Source organism: Buteo buteo, chromosome 2 (assembly GCF_964188355.1).
Source record: "Buteo buteo chromosome 2, bButBut1.hap1.1, whole genome shotgun sequence".
NCBI classification, from domain to species: Eukaryota; Metazoa; Chordata; class Aves; order Accipitriformes; family Accipitridae; genus Buteo; species Buteo buteo.
The window spans coordinates 43,313,142-43,333,308 of NC_134172.1; the positions used below are offsets into that span (position 1 = coordinate 43,313,142).

Genomic DNA, 20,167 nt, shown 5'->3' on the forward strand with positions numbered 1-20,167 from the left:
TACACTAACTTATCTGGCTTTGGCACAGTCTTCCTGTGTCCCACAGTTTGAAATACAGAGTGTGCATCCTCTTTCTCCTCATACCTGCCTAGAAAATAAGTTTCTCGGAGCAGGTCTGGGTGTTGCTGTGTGAAAGTAGAGCATGTTGCCCATCTAGCATCTCCACTAGGTCGATTTAGCAGCAGCCAAAAGACAGATAGTAAATGAGCCCATTTGTAACACCTGCTTTGTACATGATGGTGATTTCAATAATCTTTCCAAATGTATCAGAAATGTTTTCAAAAGGATGCTTTTATCCCGCGCTTCATATGCCGGAAGTAATTTCCTATTTTTCCTTCTAAGAAATCTGGTATGTGGACAGAAACATTGTAGAGTACAGAACTATTTAGCCATTCTGGCACCCAAAACCTTGACCGTCTTCTGAAGGCCCAGCACGGTTGCTACTTTACATGAGCAAGAAGAGTAAGTGGTGTCTACATTAATTATAGCAAGTTCCTCTTGAAGGCATAGATGTGGAAGATGTCAGAGGAAATCAGGTTCTTTTTCAGAGTCTACAACTAAAAAGTACGTGAACGGGCAGAAATGGGAAGGTGGCAGATGAGTCACAGGCGAGGCTCCACCACATCAGGCCAATTAATGTCTGGGAGTCTTCACGGACATTGCAGAGTAAGTTTCTTTCTTGCCAAAAGTGACACAATTTTTATGGTTAAGCTTTGCTAACATCACAGGGAGTGGGCTTCATTAGATTATCTTTTGTGTGTCGAGTGCTCATTTGCCCACAAAGCGCTACCCAAGGTCTCATGGCTCTGAGTCACAAGCCCTGAGCACGCAGCACTAACTTCAGAGGTTGCTATCTCACATCCCACATGATCTCCCCACCAGAGAGCTGAGGCGGCAGACCAGGCACTGTGCTCTTTCTCTGTCACTGGAGTTCAACCCTACTTTTTCTTTTTAACAAGGCAGCCCTCACGTTCATATTGGATACCTCATAGAAAAGTAGCAAAATGATTATTTATTCTGATACTGAGTTGTGTTTCGGATCTACAGCCATGCACCATGAAAAGAATACTATTTTGCCCCAAATGAAAAAAGACATCTTTGGGATCTTCATCTCCTCTGGCCTGAAAAGGTGATAATTGGAATTAATTCTCAGGCTTTGGTCTCCAGTCTAGAAACACTGTCAAGCCATATTGCCAATTACTGCACTTACTTTCTTTTCCCATAATGAAAGGCTATTAACCAATTAACATTAATCAATGTGGTTAAGCGTTCTCCCACTCTCACCAAGGGCCGCCTCCTTCACACAAATGCATGGATTAACAAATGGCTATATAAAAGGGTTGCGCCGCTCAGGGGATGAGGGTGGTGTTGCCTTTGCTCTGTTGATTCAGGTTTAGGTGGTGGCTGCCAGCCTCCCCTAGGCCAGGGGCACGGTACTTTTGTGGTCTGAATCCCAGTCCCTATCGGTACCATGAACCGCACGCTTCCCAGCCACCCTGAGGCTTCCCTTCCCACTCAGCAAACAGCTGCCCCAGGCAGCACGGGGAGGGGAGGGGGGGGGGGAACCAGCACTGCTGCCTCCTGTCTCTTCTCCAGGCAGGAATGGGTGGGAAAAGGGATTTTGCACCTTTCAGAAGGCCTGACAAGCCCCCTGGCTCCGTGCCCTTCACCAGACTGCCCCCTGACATGCCATTTTAAAAGGTAGAGGGAGGGCCACGGGGCAACCTGGCTCATCTGCACAAGTCCCTCGTGTAACCCTACCTGCAACACCCGACGTCTCTGGCTCATCCCCGGCACCCTTACACAACGCTCTTACACAACGCTTGCCGTTTCTGGCTTGCTGGGAGCTGGGCTGCCTCCAGGGAGAGGAGCCTTGTATGGAGAGGAGGGGAGGGCTGCTGGCAGACCCGGGGCGGGTGGGAGCCTGCCCAGGTCCTGGGATGTAGTGGGGAGCAGGCGAGGGTGCGGAGCGGGATAGCGGAGCACACAGGTTTTCTAACGGGGCACAGGGGAAAGCTCCAGCATGGTCAGACCGAGCGCCCCAGGATGCCAGCCCCTCACGCTCTGCCCTGGCCCAAGTTAAGGCACTTTTGTTCTTCTTGGGGGCTATCTTGGCTTGAGGGTGATGAATTACGGGATGTGTCATCTGAGCATTTTGTTCTGCAAACTCCCTCCACGAAAGTTGCTGTCACTTTTAACTTCATCTGTAGTGAAAAATCTGAAATAGCAACTCCACATCAGGAAAAATGACAAGGTAGCCTATAGGCTGTATTGATGCCTAATTGAACTTTTAAATTTGTTTCAATATTTAACAGCAAAGCAAAACTAGTATTTTAGAGCAGAGTTATACAGAGCATTTTGTCCTAATACATGTTCAGTGAAAAATGTACTAGGCTATGGCTTATGGTACATGATACCTATATAATGAGCAAGCAGCATTCTCTCCCTGATAAAACATACTGAACAACTGTGCATTGTATGAGAAATAAAAATCTACCTAGTTTTCTAGATATGTTTAATGAAAAGACCCCATCAGAACAGGCTTGTGGGCACAAGCTCAGAAGTGGACTTTGACTCATGCTTTTTATTGCTAGTCTAGTTCAACTCATGAGGACACAAAAACATGCAATAAAGCATAAAATCAAAACCACAGTGCACGACCTGTATAAACATTTACAGTCTATCCCGAACCACTCGATCAAAAAGGCAAGGAGCTACTGAGCTTTCCAATATGAAAGTCCAGCAGTTTTGTGTAACCTTATTCTTTCTTCCTCACACAGACTCAATATATGCTCTTTAGAATAGGGTACTGGTTTTACCTTTTAGGCTCAGAACTTCCTATTTTAACTTGCTTCTTAAAGTTGCTGAGCACTAACAAGTCAAGATTATGGATGCTCTCCATCAGTCAGGATCAGACCATAGTATGAATCATGCTCAGCTCTGTGCAGGCATTGGCAGCTTTTTTCCAGCATGAAAGCCAGAAAACTATTATATGCAGACAATAAGCTTGATAAATTAAAATGGTAACCTCACTGCTTTACAATTTTTTGAAAGCACTTGTGTTTCAATAAGCAGAACTGTAGGACGAACAATGTCAATTTAGATGGACAAAGTCATTCCTCCTATAGTCCCACACTGGTGAGACTTTGGTTCTGGCATATGGTTTGCAGGACAGGCTGAATGATAGAGCTGTTGTTTTGGACGTATCTACAAAAAAACAGAGACAGCACCACAAAATGCAGGAATGCAAGATAAAAGCAAAATAAAAGTTGTTTTTATGATTTCATCAGACCTTAATGTCTTATTGCATTGGGGTAAAAATACCTTTTAATAAGCTAATGGAAAAAATAATAATTGATTTCATCATAGTCGAAAAGAGTTTTAGTGTTTCTGTCCATTGCCCAGTAGCGTGAACACGCTAGAAAGGCAGTCTCGTAGGTATCATCGAAAACATGCAGGGGAAGACTGTAACATTACCTTTAAACCACCTGGGCATGAAGTAGAAACCTTGAGTACGTAACACTCCTCTTGCCTTGTACTTACAGAAATGAATAACATTATCTCACAGAGTATCTCAAATCACTTATTATCACAGTGTGGAGCTGTTGACTGGCCCTAAGATGTAAAGGCTCTGAGAAAGCTGCTTATATTCGGCTTAAAACTCTGTCGGCATAGTGGGCTGTAGCCTCCTCCTCTTTGCTCCACTTCATCCCCTTGCAGAAATGTCAGCTCTCTAGCACTTTGCTTTGGCCTACTACATGTGTACACAGGAGGGCATGAGAGGAGCACAGAACTGGAAGCAGCCTTGTTTAGCCACTATTTTGATAACCAGCGTTTTATTCCCTCTTGGGGACTTTCTTAACTTGAAGCGTTACAGTTGCAAGCTAGCCAGATTTGCCAAAGAGTAGCTGATCAGTAACTGGGCATTAAGTGATGTTTGTATCATTAGAGATTTAGGCCTTAATTCAGAAAGACCTCTACCTACTTGCATAAATATCCAGTTGAGCAAGGATCCTGGAGGACCAAGGATGATAGAAAAGCAAAAGGGATAATATAAAAGACCTCACATTTAAGTGATTATTCCTGTGTTTTCTGAAGAGCCTTTGAGACACTTCATGGCTTAAGTGTTCCTTCTCCAGCCTATAGGAGTTTTGTTCAGACACCAGCTTTGATGTAAAACTTTTCTTGTCTGTTTTGTTCTGTCAACTCAGGCAACATTAGGTCTTCCTGAAATTTCAGCAGGGCACAGTTTATCTTCGATGCTAATTTCTCTTATTACTCACTGCAAAGCATGTATTAGACGAAGGCTGTCTTGAATTACCCAGTGAATCTCTACAACTGACTAACATCACATAATCCCAAAGATACTAAATTTCAAAGACTTTTATTGGAACTGGTGATTTTCCACCCTCATGATGACATGGATTAAGAAAAAGAATGTTTTCTAAATGTCAGGAAGGGAGGTACCTGGATGAATCTTGTTAACAAGAATGCATTTTGTCAATGCATCTTACATACACTGTGCCTAAAAAATCAGTGAAGCAGAAGTGAGTATGTTCTAAACTACAAATGTCACTCTGAATAGGGATAAGTATTACCCTAAAGATTGGTACTGGCATTTGTTTGAGCTATTTCAGGGGTTCAGATACGAACAGCAGAATTAATGTAGCTTTAGGCTTTCTGATTTTCTTAACCAAAGCTTCAGAGTGTCACCACTTAGTTTAAAAAATAAATTCTAAATATTGAAAAATCATTGTCTGTATTTCAGGCCTTGAGTTACAGTGTGCAAATATATAGAACTTTGCAGAAACCCTTGGAAAAGAAAACAGAGATGCTGTTACAGCTATGGATTTAGCCTCATGGGTTTTGCATATTGCGTGACTTGACGAGTTTCCAAACTTGAATCTATTTGTCCTAAAAACTGATAGCTGAATTGCAAAACCACTGAATTCTCAAATGTTCAACACAGATTCCAGACCTGAAATGTATGGCTTAAATTCAATTATAATTGGGGGAAAACTTTGAAGAAGCTTATTTTCAACAAAATGAAGGTAACAGACCAGAACAAGAAGTTAGCTGTTTTCTGAAATCTAGATCCTTAGCCAGCAAAATCTATGGTAGGGGGATAAAGACTAGCTAAATATCTGCACAGATCCTTTCTACAAGTCAAACTGGTGGTCCTGGAGCCTTCGCCTGCCACTGCAGAAGCAGCTCAAGAGAAAATGGCATCAGACAGACACTGACAGTGTAACACGCACCGAAAGGGGACAGTGCATTTCTGGATGTGTACGTTTAGGCCTTATGTCAAGCAGTAAGGCAGATAATATCCCTGGAGGCACGATGAAGGCATACCAGAGACACAAAAAAGTATCAATAATAGAAAAGGAGGGACAGACAAGTAAAGTTAAATGATTAAGGGGCTGGACTGACATGTATTAGTTGAGAGTTAACTATGGCTTGGCAAAGTGACAGGAAAGTGAGCATATGATAACCATGCTCAAAAGAGAGCAAGGGATGATGGAATAATGTGACTGTTATGGGAAATTTGGTTAAATTATGCTAATGGTTACTGGTGGACATGTAATTAGGTTAGAGGGCAGCTATATTTAAAAAGGAGAATTCTTGCCTGGTTTTAATTGATATTTTGAAATGGAGAAGCCCATATTGCTATTTCTGAGGTTTACCCAAAAGCTTATTTTTCAAAAGAAAAAAATTCAATGACTTCAGTAACAATTAGGCTCAAGTTGGAGAAAGCTTTCTGCAAACATCTCCTCTGAAATTTCAAAATACAAAACACATGTTTTATACATACATAAATATATTTATAATTATTATAAATAAATAAAGAGTTTCAAGTTACCTGGCAATAAGCTGGTGGTCATAAAATATGACTGTATTAAAACTATCTAAACACCCATTTGCTTATGGTTTTGGGCAGACAGGAGTCATGGAGAGAAGGAATAATACTTGTGAAAATGAAGCAGAAACTCTTATTTTGCTTATTTTAACAGAAAATTGCTTGCACCCGCTGTAATGGCAGTCTCTATATGACCAGCACTGCGAGAAGTTAACTGGATTTCAGCTGAGGATTTTCGCAGCTCAGAAGTTACCCTGTTCAATGCCCCATTCCTTTTTACCACCCCCCCCCGCCTTTTTTTTTTTAAAACAAACACATTATGGCATATTCCCAACTAAATAATTCACTGGTTTACTCTTTAAGGCAGAGTTTCCTAAAAGGTGTGCTCTAACCTCTACCATTCGTTATAGCCTTTTTCCTGACCTCATTGGGGCCCACTGCTGAGAGTGGAAAGGATGACTACTTCTTCTCAGAAGAGGCATATATCCTAATAAGTACAAACATTATAGATGCAGACCTGCTTTTGGGTGCAGACTGGAAACAAATCACATAGCGTCAGTGTTAACAATGGCCTTTCAGTATGTCCGATAAAGCAGTGATTTCTTTTTTTTTTTTAAACCTCTCCTTGTTTGCTGCCTCATTTACAGCTAACAATAATGGAATCAGGCACAGAAATTAAAAGTTTAATCACTGATGATTTTGCTATCTGTCCCAAGCAAACAACAAAAGTCCACAACCTTTTAACCTTTTCCATCCTATTTGCTAATTACGTATTTTGTAATTAACCCATTATGCATCTGTCATTGTGTTTTAAATTAAATCACTTTAATTGCTAGTAAATAGGGTTTATTTAGTTCCTGGTATGGTTGCACGGGGTCATGAGTGGGGAGCTGTTGAACCACTCTGAGTTACAGGTGGCTCTCTCCAAAACTGCTGAAGTTGCTGAAGATAAGGAAGAGTTAAGCTGCTTTCCTTAGGTGATTTGATTTTAATGTCTAATGGCATATTTCTAATGGACAAAAGTTTACTGCAAATATCGGAGGGCATTTTTATTCCTTGCATACAGATCACATTGGGCATTATTTTGTTTCTTGAAATAATTTTTAATAAAGGAATAATTATGCTAATAGTTCTAGAAAATGCCTATCACCATAATGCTTATTCTGCCGTATAGTAGAACCCTGTGAAACGCAGCACAACTTTATATTAACAACGGAACTTCAAATAAAGAGAATAGAGAAGACCTAACACATGGGACACAGGAAGTTTTAAGTATGGAGCTAACAGTTAACAAACTTTAATATCTTCACATAACACCATAAAAGCTAAGGACAGACACAAAAGATTTTGTTCTCTGTAGCACAGCCCCCTTATACCCCTTGTGTGACCTGACTCGCTCCACTGATCCTGCAGAATATACTCACTTTTTTGCTGGGTTAGTTTTGCGCTGGGTTAGTGAGTTGAATCAGCCCTGCGAGGTGGCTGGCGAGCACTGCAGCTAGCACAAAGTAAGTGGCAGGAGCCCACAGCTGCAAGAAGGGAAAGGGAGTGTGATGACATTCACCCTGTCTCATAAAATGGCACCCTTGAGGAACACAGTACGGGTTTATGCCTTTCATAATAAACTAGGGTATTTAGGACTCTGTGCATTGAAATTACTTTTTAATTGTTAAAATAATTTCGGAAGGTTTCTGAAACACCTCTGAAGACTATAAGTCTTGCACTAGGGAAAAAAACCACTAAAGACAATACAATTCATTGTAACTTTTTTTTTTTTAAATTATATCCTTATACACTGAAGAAAGGCACTAAAAACTGCTTGCTCTATGTTCTAGAGAATGGCACTATGAATTGGTAAGGTCAGGCTTCCCTTTAGTACTAAATAAAGTCAAGAACGTAGTACTGATTAGACATGAGAATGAATTTCCAGCAAGAACCCAAGCCCACACCTTTGCTCACTTACCTAAACATAACTATGGGTCAAATAAATAAATTAAGTCCACACGTATGAAAGCTGACAGATTTAGCAAGATGAACTTCCCACATAGACATTTTTCTGAGAATTCATTAACAATACTAAAATCCAAGATTAGCCTAGATGTTAAATATTTTCTTCCCTGCTCCTACCAGAAAAAAAGTAAGTGTACGGAATTATAGGTGGGTTCAGAGCACAGCTTCATAAGACCCATACAGTCCTTCCAAAAGACAGTCCCTGTGTCCAGTGAGGAAGCTGTAATTAACCTCTGAAGCTTGCTATGTCATCTATGTGTTTTTTACCTTTGGCTATGGGCTACCAAGACACACCACATGGCTGGAAGATTCTGGTGCAGCATTTTCTTGCTGCCAGACTTCGACCACTGCATGCATTCATCCTGACGCCTTCCTCACCGATCTGAGTAACTCCACACCTCCACAGGCAGCACACCTGGGGACCTCACCTTGCCGCTCCTTCGTCTTTGCACCATACTTCAGCAGAGTACCCCACCTCTGCATTCACTTTGCTAGCATTTCCACTGTGAGACAAGGCTTACAGGTGCGGAGGAAGGTGAGGGACTGCAGAATGATGCGAAGGAGAACAGGAGACATAGCGGTGACTTACAAATTTTTAATGAGGAGCCTTTGGATGGCCTTCAGGGACAGCAGGGCCTGTCAGAGAGAAGCCATCAAAAGCTCAAGAAATAGATAAATCTGTTGTATAGAGAGGAAGGATGAAATCGGAAAGCTTACGTTTGTGTAGAAAAGGGAAAGAGGGGCAAAGATGCAGCAATAGAACTGAATTAAGACTCAGAAAGATATTCCTAACAGCTGTATTCTGAATATGCTTTAATATCATATGACCCATCTTAATATGACCCATATGTGACCTATCTTGAGATGATGAGGCTCTGAGCAGGTGTTCTAGAAGCTTAGACCAACGGAGAAAACCAAACCACTAAAAGAAGCAGACAGCTTTGAGGGTGGCCCGCACATAGGTACAGAGACAGGTCCATGATGGAGACAACACACAAGCAGCCCAAGCCTCTGGGAGAATGGCAGGGAAAGAACGAGCAGAGGAAATTCAGTTGTAAAGCCCTGTTCCACACCGCCGGCTTCGCCTGAGGTGTGAGTTGGACTTCTGCAGCTCTTTCGCTTTCCCTGGTTTGCCAGTTGTTGGCTTCCTACCCTCAGATCTTTCCAGTTTCACCACTGCCTGCATTCAACCTCTAACAGAGGTAAAGTATTTGGGACTTAAGGCATGTATTTATCGAAGCAGTAACATTAGGGGTCCTGAGAGGGCAGAGGGAGATCAGTATGGAAGCAGCATCCTGCCATTGTCCTAAGCAAAACCCTGGTACGAGCAGATACACTCTCCCCAGAGAGCGCACCAAAAATTAGCTGGGGAAATCTTATCCACTCCCTGTATTAAGTTCATTAAACTCCCAATACCATACTGCTTCGTGATGGCTTTGTGACTGAGGTAACACCTGGGTATCAATCAGAGTTTCTTGGCTCTCCTGAGTTAGTGGGATGGGCCAGGCTTTTCTTTTAAAACATAATTCTCTCCTCTCTCCCTTCTCCTCCCTTACAATTTGACAATTTTCCAATTAATCTCCCTTTCTGTTCTAGCTTCTAATTTTGTACGTGTGAATGTATAACAGGAAAACTGGACGCTGCATTTCATTCCTGAGGATATCAGATCCAGGGGCTCCACTACCAAACACCAAAGCCATGGCCCTAATGACTCGATCTTTGTCTACTGCTCCTGTGTGTCTGCCACCTGAAGAACAGATCCTCGAGGAAAGTAGCTGCAAGGAGGGGCAATCAACATTCAAAGAAAACTTTGTTTTAAGACACCCAGCACAGATGACTTCAAAGGTTAGCAGGAAGATACTGAATCTGACCTGGTGTGGAGCCCCAGAAGCAAGACAGCGATAAAACAGCGTGTGCTCCCAGCGGCGCAGCATATTGGACAGATTCAAAGAATTGGAGAGTTTTCTGTTCTAAAGCTCTATATAGACACATTGCACTAGTAAGGGATGGAAGACACAAATGTGAGGATTATCCAAGTCAAGTTACCAGATGAGTTCTCTCTAGTTATCTCAGGAAAAATTGCCCTGAAAACGCAGACAATAAAGAAGCCAGAGAGCCAAGGGAGAAGACACAAGCAAAATGACTCCTGAACACAAGATGAAAACTGCTACTTTTTCAGTGGACTTCGTTCCTCCATTTAGCGTCATCTCTATTTAACTGATATGCAGTTTGATTTTAGCCAGACACTCAGAGACAGGTTTTATGCCACTCACATCAATCAGGAGAACCAGAATGGGATGTCATCTCTGCATTGCTGATACTGAGGCTTCCTATGATTTATCCCAGCAGCATCACATAGATATCGAAAAGAACAGTGGAAATACATGATCTTACAAGTGATATGCCACATACTTCCCACTAGGCTTATCTGGAAACATGCTAAAAAAGCATCAGAGACATTCTTTTCCTGTTGCTTTCCACAGTGGCTTGAGCAGTAAAATATTAGGTGTCAAAAGCAACACACCAATCTAAATTAAGGATGTAAGCCTCTTCCCATCCAATGGTGGGAAGGAGCTAATCTATCAGAGCAATTTTAGAATTAATAAGTTTCGTAAGTATTAATATATGGATCTAATCTACATTCAATGTTATCCAAATTACCTTGTGCTGAAAGAACAAGTTCTGTATAATGAAGAGAAACAAACGAAGCTCACAGAAAAATAATTAAAGCTGGGAGTTGCAATGGGAATTGGAGTCAGCACTGCCTCATGTTCCATGTTGAAAATTTATTCTTACGGTAACCCAGCTTCCTCATCCATAAGGTGGAGATGATAATACTCACTTCAGTTCCAACAGTATGCCAGTAAGATCTACAGATAAGCCATCAGAATTGCTATTATTAATATTATATATGCTTGGCATGCATTTTTTACTTAAAAGCAGTTTTATAAATTGCATTTCTGGTCTACTCCCAGTGTTTTGGGGATCACTTTTTTAGACTTCAGAAAAGGTATTCTCAATTTATTTCCTACATTTGGGCATATTCTTTGCCATTGACTTTAATTCTATTTTACAGCTTATTAGTTTTATGGGATTTTGTTCTCTGTATGATGTGGGAACACAGTAGCGCAATGATTCAACAAACACCAGTTTTACCAACCAGCCAGATTTAACAGGCTATTTCTTGTTGTATCCTATAAACACAGTGAACAGCCAATCTGATATTTAATGATGCAAACCATAAGCAGAGGTAGTGTTTTGTGCCAAGATACAGTATGTGGAGATTGCAAAAGCTCATAGTGAAATTTCTGTGGAAAAAAAATTACAGCATAGAGGTTTCCGAGTTGTTCTTTTGTGCAAATCAAAACAGAGTATCTTTACTATGAAAAGCAGATAGATTAATTAGAACCCCCCTGAAGATACTGACAGAATGAGAGAACACCTCATACTGTCCGTGGAAGGTATTTGCAACCAACTGTGCTTTTTATGGGAATGGCTTATAAGAACAGGATTTCCAGATTTATTTTCATGTTCTGCCATCCACTAACTAAGACTTTCGTCTGAATGATAAAGCAGTTTGATTATAAGGGAAGCACAAAATGTACTAGCTTCTAAAGAGGGCTTATTTTTTAGTATCTGTGAAGTTGTTGAAGAATCTTACATAAGAAGTTATTTATAATGACTTAAAATTAGAATTTTCTTTGAGGTATCCTAACCAAATTACAGAAAAAAAGATTTGTGAAACAGGATGAGGTAGGTTTTAAAACCAGCTGCTTGGTTTTTTAAAATGTCTTTGTAGATCTCTCAAAAGTGATATGGGTATACTATTAGGATTTTTCTGAACAGGGACAAAACCTACAGCTTTATAGTCCAGGGTACAGTAGACTACAAAGTGCTGTCCTTGCTCACATACAGACAATAAAATGGAACAAAAAAAAGTCGTAAAAATTCAAAATGAAAAAGCAGAGTTGCCAGTAATGACCTGACTCTCAGCTCCCGAGTGCTTGAAGTTGACAGTACTGGATCACTGGAAATGCTTTAGTAACACAGACATCTCTTCTCTCCTGAACAAACTGACATCACTACAATCCATCAATTTGCTGGCATTCACAACCACACTGGGCTTTATTTCTGAGCTATTGTGGTCAACAGCTATAGCCAAAGTATCTGTCTCTCTTCCAGTTCTCTTTTTTAAAATCATACATCCTTTTACTACATTTTACATGTATTTCTTCATTTTGGTCTTATTCATTCTTACACTTTTTCGTAGAGTAATGGGCTACAATTCATGAAAACCCTGCGCAGCTGTAGAAATAAATATTCTGTTTGATTCTCCAGGACAGATTTAAGATGTCATTGTCAGCTTTAGGATAACTGTCTGTATTAGTCATCCTGCCAGCATTAAGATAGTAAGAGAAAAGATAAGGGTCTGCTGGAAGGCCCACTGATGCAGAGGGAGTCTTTCTATTGACGTCAGCTGTTTTGTACCGTGTTCCTCTAGCATGGATTAGGACACAAAGAAGAGCTTCTCATGCCAAATTCTGTACTTACTTCTTCATGTGCGCTCAATTTTATTGAGCAGGCTCAATACAGTCTACTGGGACCATCAGTCCTACAACCTTTATACAACTTTTACCTTGCTTTATACACTCTGTCTGGGCAGGGAGGCAGGCCTTCATATTTTACAAAGGAAAGCCTTTTCCTCTGCCCGCCTGAGTTTATTCCTTCGCTTCACCCTCTTATTTACTGGACTCTCTTCACCAGGTACAAAGAGGTCAGTCCTTTGTTGGACATCTACCCTTTGGAAGAAGTAACGCCACTAATAAAAGACGGCTTTTTCAAAATCGAGCCCAAAATATTTGCATCATTTAGGGATGTTACCTTTAGGGACAAAAGGGTCTGCCTGCCGAGCGCCGGAGCTCAGATCCCTTTGACATCTTGCCAAATTGGCTCGTGCCTGCCGTTTTCATGTGAGTTGTTGCCCTCGGCCACAGGTCACGCGGCCACTGGCAATGCTCCGGCCACCGCTCTCCTGCTCCCACAGCAGTGCCCAAGGTCTGTTTTCTTTCTGATGCTGAAAACTTCCTGCAGGATCCAAGATGCTGATCCCAACCCATCTGTGAAGTCAGCGTGGGAATCCCTATCCCTAGGGAAGACACCAGGTGGGCAGAGTGACACTGCCAACGCTGCTAACAAAAGCGATGAATAGCTGGATTTCACTGATGGGTGAAGGGGAGCTTGGCGAGAAATGGACGAGTGCCACAGAGGAGGGAAGAGGACCTGCTGGAGAGTACAACCATGCAGGGCCACCAGGACCTATCATGTCACCTAAGGCCAGGATTACCTAGGCAACGGTGGCCAAAAAACCAAGTTGGGATGGATGTGGGAAAAAAGGGATCAGGGAGGGAAAAAGCAATTAAGGGCAGGTTCTTTATTTGGCAGGAGACTGGAGAAAAAAGGTACAAGGGCAGAAAAAAAGGAGGGCCAAGAAATGGCAAAAGGGATAACAGCAGATGCAAATAATGTTAACCGGGGCTGCTTGGGGGTATCTATCAGGTGGCCATGCCCTTGACTACTGCAGCCCATTGTCCTAAATCCGAACAACCAACCAAGCCTGTAGTTCTGAGCACACTGTGTGTGCCAACCTGCTGGCACGGTCGGGAGGACCGGGTGGGATGGGCGCAAGGGAAGGTCCGAGGTGGATGGATCAAGCATCCAGGATTGCCATGGTGGTGCCCGTGCCAGGCCTGACAGCATCAGCCTCTTCCCAACCTCCTCCTCCTCACGCACACACCAGCAGAAGGAAACCCTCTCCCACCAACGTGGCATCATCTCTACAAGATGGCTTGGGCTAAACCAACAGACGCAGTGGCAATAGCTTCATCTGTATTAGGGGCTTTGCCAGAATGATTTCACTTGCTAGGAGGGGATGATTAAATTTATATGCCTGTACACAACATACGTCTGCTGGCAAAATCACCCAAAGTCAGTTCACTGCTTGCCTAGTCCCAAAGAAGGACTTAATGCCTTAAAATTCAGTGAGTGGCAGAGTAGGTAATGAAACTGAATTGCACCTATTTCTTCACAAAAATGCTACATAAAACTATTGCATTCTTACATTGAAAGCATTATTTTTGTGACAATAGGGACTAGGTGAAAACAGAAGTTTCTTCCTTTCAAATTGTTTTTTCCACTGACACTTTTCTAAAATAACCCTTAGATATTTTTTTCAGCTAGTTTCATAGAGACAGAGTTTCCCTTGGAAGTATTACCGTCTTCAGATACCACACAAACTATCCTTAAAAAGACTATGTAGCGTATTATCCTCAGACATATATGAATCCAAATAGCCCCACTCTGAGAGCAGACTACTGATGCTGACGGGTAAAATAACTAAGGCTTAGTTTTCCAGCAGACAGATGTGCTGTCTTTGGGTGCCGGCTAAGCTTCTGAAGCTTTGCTTCAAATACGAAGTCAGATATTGGAAAGGAAAAAGAATTCGTCTATGAGAGTCACTATCTTCAAAAATAAAAAGGGGAGTCCTACAACTCTCAACTGGTGATAGACAAAAAGAAGAAAAAGGAGCTTGTTCATTAAAGAGAAGACTTAATAAAATCCAGAGACCAGCTTGTAGAAAGAAATCTGACTGGCTCCACACCAAGACATCTACAGTGGATATAAACCCAGGAACTTCACTAAATATATTGCCTCTTACTCACTACAAGATTTTTTTAATGAAAAACTGTTCCATTTTCTCAGAGACAGTGTCTGAATCTCCACTGAATAGCACCCCCTGCGTTCATAGCACATTTACAGCTAAGGAAAGCACTGTTAAATGCTACAAATGCAAAGAGTTGCACAAAGCAGCGTAACACTGAGGAATCCAGGCACTACCAGGAAGAATCTGGGATTTGGGATGTTAGCCATTGCCAGCATTTTTCTTGTTTGGTTTAGCAGCCCACCAGAATATTTAACAATAACATACATTCTTTTTTAACACTGTCTCATGAAGAGGGCTATTTTATACATAGTGCATTTTTCAGTAGGAATAAGATTTTAAGCTGCTAAAGAAAAAGCTCTATTTGTTGGGATTTGTGCATCCCTGAAATAGCCAATAGTTTGGAAGTAGATCAACTAGCTGCAGTGTCAAAAATCACATTTACAAGATAAATAATATAAAATAACCTGCATGCTTTTGTTTTTGTTATTGCACTGTGGGGAAAACTTCTGACATGCAGGTAAAATGATTTTTATCTCTTATTAGAAAATATTGGATTCCCAACAGAATTAAATTGGATGGAAAGAACTTGCACTGATCTAATTTTAAAAAACCCAAGACGAATATATGGGGATGCCCTTCCATAATTCTTAGCAGCAGTAATCACACTTCTCCAGGTTTTTGATTTAAAACTCAGAATTTATTTGGGATCCAGACATAACATTTGGTAGCTGTACACAAGAACAATCACAAGTGAAGCTCCTCTTTGCAACGATGGGTTGGATAAAGATGAGATTCCAAACTGAAACACTTTGACTTTGCAAAAGCAAAACACCGACAAGCAGTCTGATCCTGAATCATAGCCTGATCCTGTTCTCATTTAACTCAAGAGAACTTCTACCCACTGCTTATATTCTTCCACAGAAAAGCAGAGATAGCTCAAGGCAGCAGGCAAGGTAGGCAGCAGCCTAGAGCAGAAAGCTGCCTACACCACCAAGGAGAAGAGGATCGCGGTGCTCATTTGCAATTCCACAGCCCTCACTAGTGCACTGTCTCACAACTCAAATGCGCTGATTGAGACCAACGACTTCAAATGAAATTTTACCAGGCTATGAGTACCCATTGGTTATAAGTCTCAGCTGCTCTGGAACTGGATAGCTAATTTCTGAAATATTCTTCTTTCTTACAAAATTTGTATTACCATGTCATTCACCTCCTGAAGAAATCTACGTTTTTACGTATTCACCAAATGAACCCTCACTTGATGCTGGGGAATATTTGTTTCTCTCAGTATTCTTTCACAGCTGATGGATATTTTGTTTCGTTTTGTTCTGTTTTCTAAACCCATGTAAACCAACTCCAGGCTGATTTCAGTTCCACGCTGCACAGATTTCTCCCAGAAGAGATGGACATTTTTCTTTCTGTGGTTTCAGGGAACATTTAAACATTTTAAATAAAGAGAAGAACAGGTTCAGCACGAATACTGGGAACCCCCGCCGTGGCCAATGCTACCTGCCTAGCAAGGAGGTGCAGAGCTAGAGATCAAATCAGAGATGAGAGATGGGAATATGAGAGCCTCAGCGCTTCCTCCTGCTTTCGGGAGATAGGGATGCGTCTGATGTGCCTGGCTCCAGAAGTAAGCGCTGTCAGCCTAAATTCACTAGGTTAGGGGTGGGACTTAGCTTCCACTCCTCTCCAAGGCATCTCTCACTATGGGCAGCTGGAGCTGGTTCATGTGTAAGTGCCATAAGGAACCCCAAGAACTAAGCCTGAAATAACCTTCAGACCCTGAGAAACAGGTGTCACAAAGCAAAACCTTCACACATTTACCTACAAAGGACTCCTGTACAGTGCTTAGCATTTTGATCTCCAAAAAAAGTCACTGGTCCCTCCAGTGTGCAGATGTTCAGCTCCTTGAATGTATGTAGGATAGAGCCCATATTCAGTTTGTTAGTCTTCTTTCATCCCCTCTTCATACAGACTCCTAATGTTTCATCCTTCTGGTCTTCCTTAAGAATCAGGAAATATAAAGAAATCAGTGGGTGTTTTTAAGCACTTTAGTTGCCAAAGTATGACTTGAATGGTTATAATATGTGATTCAACTCAAATGAGTCTGTGTCCTCACCATTTCAAGATTACACAAAAGATTACACTTCCTTAGAGCTGTTTGTATCGCTAAATCAGAAACTTCAAATGAAAATCTGGGATTTGCAAATTCTTAGTCAGAAACCATAGTAAGTGTCATTAGCTCTCCAAAGAAAAGCATGCAGAAAACAATTTCACCAATAAAGAGGAAAACTTACCAGGAATCCATTGATTAGAAGACATATGAGTTACTATTATTTAATTCAAGGGTTTTATGTGATAATTATTTCTTGCTAAAAAATGAGGGGGGCTGTTAAAGATGTCACAAAAGCACTGTCAGGGACTTTAACTACGAAAAAATATCCTTGGATGTTGCCGAGAGAACTGGGAACATTTTTGGAGGGGAGCATATTCTGATCTGTCTTCCCATATGGGAATACTTTCCCAAAATAAGGTCAATCGTGGATTACCCCTTTAGGGCTTCAGTCTTCTAGCAATGGTCAGTCCACAAGCATTTGCATGAACTCTGATTTGCAGATACAAACCTGAAGTTTTTACATATTTCTGTAGCTGGTTGCAAAGGATTTTCATTTCAGTATAATGCCACATTACTGAGTAAGTGCTAATGCTCTCACTCCTTCTCTATATTGCTATTACAAATCAGTCTGCTGGTAAGGAAATCTGGGTTCGTTAATCTTGCCAGTACTCTGCACTGTGTCATGCGCTGCTCATTAGGAACCATGGGCAACCAGACTGTCTCAGCTGATCAGTTATAAAAGTTACAGGAGCCTTTCCCATCTCGCTGGTAGTAAAGACATGAAGTCTGCCACTATTGCAATTCTCTTCAGAAGAAGAAAAGCAGCAAGTGCTAATTAAATAAGGTGCCACGGTAGGCTGTACAGCAAATGGCATTCAGAATGAACGTTGGAGTGTGAAGGACGGAAGGCTTGTTTCCTCTTTCCAAGAAATACAGCAGAAAGTTAAACACTGAATAACCTCTCTGAAATAGTACAATCTGCATGTATTTTCCCAATTTGTGTATAGCAATGAAACACCCTTAAGCCTTGTGTTAAGAACTTAACTGCAGCTTTCAACAGGCTTGTAGCATTTTGACAAGTCTGAAGTTCATTCTTTCAGTGCAGGCATCAGCTCCAGTCCAGCAGTGGATTTACTTTGTCTGTCCATATAGACATGCTAGCACTGTGGGTACTGCTGCAATTCATGAACAGCATTTACAGTAAGTGCAAGGTGAAGTAGTGAAGGACAGGGAAGTTTGAAAGGGTTTTCATCTTATAGGGTTTTATATAAATTCTGGTATACTAGAGGTTACCTATCGAGACTGCTATAGCACGTCTTACATGAGACAAAGTGAACACCTCACCATGTGGGACCAAGGGAGATTTGCTAGTTGGTGTACGTCTCTTGTAAATCCAGGCCCATTTATGCTAGCTTCAAACACCACACCTACCCTAAGCAACCTCTTCCATTGTTCATCTCCTCCTTTAATTAGAGTATTTTTCCCAATACAGAGTTCTCTTACTGCAAATTCAACTCCCAGTGTCCTGCTATATCCACAAGCGATGCTGGCTTTCCCTCTTCTTCGTGGCTAACTTTTATGCATTTCATGAGAACTATTACCACAGTCTTCCCAACCATATTTTGCAACACTAAGCAGCTGTGTTTCGCTAAACCTTTACTTTGAACTCAAGCTTCCCAAGCCTTTGATATTTCTTGATACTCCTGTCTAGACTCTCTCCCTGTTGCTCATTATCTCTCCTACAATACAAAACTGGAGTGGGTACTCCACCTGGGACCTCAGCAGGACAACATAGTTATGCACATATTTTTCAGTCATTACTTAGGGCAATCTACACATTAACTATTCCAGATTATTTCCTCTGGAGAAAGTCTGCTTTCAGTTTAAACTAAACTATGTAGAGATCACACTGAAAGAGGAATAAAAGTGTCCATTTATGTAGCTCCCCTGGAGTAGTGACTCCATCTCAAGTTTTTAGCTGACTTTTTTCCAAATTGATGTTGTCAGTATGTGCACACAAGCAAATATATGCATTCCCCTGTTTCAGACCTGATGTCTAGATCTATCCTGCATAAGATGGTTAAACTTCCAACAATTCTGCACTTTAGTGACAGCTACCAAAGACGGAAGGAGAACGTCAGTCAGCATTTCTGAAAATAAGACTTAGCTTTGCAAGACCATCTTTTTCAGCTATCTGGAAGCTATCTAGATTTATTTTTACTATTGTAATGGATATTTTTATTATTGTAATGGATTAGATGTCATTATTGTTCACCTAAGAATATATTTAAATGAAGTCTTGGATGTTATTTTATGGGGTTAATCAACACATCACAGCACCAATTTTCATTCACAGCGCAGAAAAGGTCAGTATGCAAATGCAATATGCTAAAAATGGATCTGCTCTGAGTAATGCCCAATCAAGTTAATGAAACTACATCCTGAAGACAAAGTTTAGCTTTTTGTTTTACCTCTGATATTTTGAATCTGTTCTATAGACTAATGCTTGATTCAAAATGTCAGGGAGAAAAATGAGAAATTAAGTAATGCAGAAATAACATTTTCTTTCATTATGCACAATCTATTTATACAGTGGCAATCTTTGCATTACTTTTTCCATGAAAAAACACGCTGATTATCAATCAAAGTTTATTCTGCTTTTCTTCAACTTCAATCTTTTTCTATTTAAATTGGGGTATATATGTAAATTGTAAAATTACTTATTACTTCTATATATATTAAATGAACTTTAGAACAACATTAGCATAAGCTATCTTTTTTTTGTATCAGGGAAGCAATAATAATCTTTTAAGCTATTTGAATGCAACTACATAATTCCGAAGAGCAGTCTGGTCAGTATGAACTTGAAACTTTTGTAGATGACAAAGAATTTTGCAAATTTTTTTTGTTAGAAATTGGGAACTTTTAACAACATATAAAACTGTAAGTGAAATGACCCAAAGACCAATGACTTCATGAATGCATGATTATAATACTTTTCTTCTATTAAATATCTGAAATGTTCAGATGGATGGGGAGGGGAAAGTGGAAATCATTAAGTGCAGTATGCATACCACGCTTAATGTGCAAGTTTGTAACTAAAAGAACAACTGAAATACGTACAAAACATGTAACAGTTATTGTACCTGAAAAGTACCTACGGCAAACTGGTTAATTTTACATATTTATGGACATGATACTGGTGCTTAATACCTACAGGCACAAGTTTTGCTGGGTAAAATTGCTCAGGAATAAATACAGGATTTGATAGGTATAACAGTTGTATGCACATACATCTAAATCCACCCATTCAAAAAGTCCTTTGAGACTAACACATCCTGGAATAAAACATTATGGAAGACAGGCACGCTACAGCAAAGTACACATTACTTTGCCCAGCTGGACTATTCTTATTTATTAAGGAGGGCTTCCATTTGGCGTAAAGCTACTGACATTTGTA

General features: G+C 40.8%; 1 protein-coding gene across 8 annotated transcripts in view; it reads right to left on the reverse strand.

The window, feature by feature from the left end:
- Positions 1-20,167, reverse strand: part of THRB (thyroid hormone receptor beta) — a 173,565-nt gene that overhangs the window by 55,043 nt on the left and 98,355 nt on the right. Inside the window, exon 3 of one of the 8 annotated variants that reach the window (XM_075052442.1) lies at positions 7,282-7,386. The exons of the other annotated variants lie outside the window; for them this stretch is intronic. The gene's annotated coding sequence lies outside the window, so the exon portion shown is untranslated. The remainder of the gene's footprint in view (positions 1-7,281; positions 7,387-20,167) is intronic. 8 annotated transcript variants of the gene reach the window in all.